Genomic DNA, 1,923 nt, shown 5'->3' on the forward strand with positions numbered 1-1,923 from the left:
CCTATAATGTGCATATTGGTGCACTTAACGTTGTCCCAGAGGTCTCTTAGGCTGTTTTCATCTGTTCTGCAGCAGTGATTTCTACCATTCTGTCTCCAGATCATTTATCTGTTCTTCTGCCTCAGTTATTCTGGTGTTGATTCCTTTTCATATATTATTCATCTCTGCTTGTTCTTTAGTTCTTCTAGGTCTTTGGTAAACTTTTCTTGCATCTTCTCAATCTTTGCCTCCATTCTTTTTCCAAGATCCTGAATCATCGTCACTATCATTATTCTCAATTCTTTTTCTTTAAGATTGCCTATCACCATATCTTTTAGTTGTTTTTCTGGCATTTTATTTTGTCCCTTAATCGGGGACATAACTTTTTGCTTTTTCATGCTGTTAACTTTCTGTAATGTGGTTTTTGTTTTAGTCACTGTGACACTGTGGTTCTTCTTGCTTCTGCCCTCTGAAGGAGGAGGCTAAGAGGCTTGTGTAAGCTTCCTGACGGGAGGGACTGGTAGTGGGAAAAACTGGGTCTTGCTCTGGTGGGTAGGGCCTTGCTCAGTAAAGCTTTAATCCAATTATCTGCTGATGGGTGGGGTGGCACTCCCTCCTTGGTAGTTTTTTGGCCTGAGGTAACCCAGCCCACAATCCATGGGGTTGCAAAGAGTCAGACATGACTGAGCGACTGAACTGAACTGAATTGACTAGCCCTTGGTCGGGTTAGTGGTGATCTTCAAGAGTGTTGGTGGCTCAGACGGTAAAGAATCTGCCTGCAAAGCAGGAGACCCAGGTTTGATCCCTGGGTTGGGAAGATCCCCTGGAGAAGGGCATGGCAACACACTCCAGTATTCTTGCCTGGAGAATTCCATGGACAAAGGAGCCTGGCAGGCCCCAGTCCATGGGGTCACAAAGAGTCAGACACAACTGAGCGACTAGCACACACGACACCAAGAGCATGTATACCAAGGGGGACCTTCCCAGTCTAGACCCCCGTCCCTGTAGTGAGCCCCTGCCGACTCACGCCTCCACAGGAGGCCTTCCAACACTAGCAGGTGGTTTTGGTTCAGTCTCCTGTGGGGTCACTGCTCCTTTCCTCTGAGTCTTGGTGCATGCAAGGTTTTGTTGTGCCCTCCAAGACTGGAGTTTCTGTTTCCCCCAGTCCTGTGAAAGTTTTGTAATCAAATCTCACTGGGCTTCAAGGTCAGATTCCTTGGGAATTCCCAGTCCCTTTGTCCCAGGCTGTGAAGCCTGCCGTGGGGTTCAGAACCTTCACAACAGTGGGAGAACTCCTTTGGAACTTTGCTCTCCAGTTTGTGGGTCACCCACCTGGTGGGTATGGGATTTGATTTTATTGTGATTGTGCCCCTTCTACCATCTTGCTGAGGCGTCTTCTTTGTCTTCGGACATGGGGTTTTTTTTGTTTTGTTTTGTTTTTTTGGTAGGTTCCAGCATCCTCCTGTTGATGGGTGTTCAACAGCTAGATGTGATTTTGGTGCTCTGACAGGAGAAGATGAGCACATGTCCTTCTGCTGTGCCATCTTGAACCAGAAGCCCAAAGCAATCTTAAGAAATGAAAATAGAGCTGGAGGAATCAGTTTCCTTGACTTCAGATTATACAACAAAGCTACAGTAATGAAAAGAATTTGGTACTGGCACAAAAACAAAAATACAGATGAATGGAACAGGATTTTTAAAAGTCCAGAGATAAACCCATGAACCTATGCTCAACTAATCTATGACAAAGGAGGCACGAATATACAATATAATCTTTTCAATAAGTGGTTCTAGGAAAAGTAGATAGCTACTTGAAAAAGAATGAAATTAGAACATTCTCTAACAGTATACACAAAAATAAACTCAAAATGCATTAAAGACCTAAATATAAAACTGGATACTTTAAAACTCTTAGAGCATAATATAACCAGAACACTTTCAGAC

Source organism: Bubalus kerabau, chromosome 5 (genome assembly GCF_029407905.1).
Source record: "Bubalus kerabau isolate K-KA32 ecotype Philippines breed swamp buffalo chromosome 5, PCC_UOA_SB_1v2, whole genome shotgun sequence".
In the NCBI taxonomy this organism is placed as follows: Eukaryota; Metazoa; Chordata; class Mammalia; order Artiodactyla; family Bovidae; genus Bubalus; species Bubalus kerabau.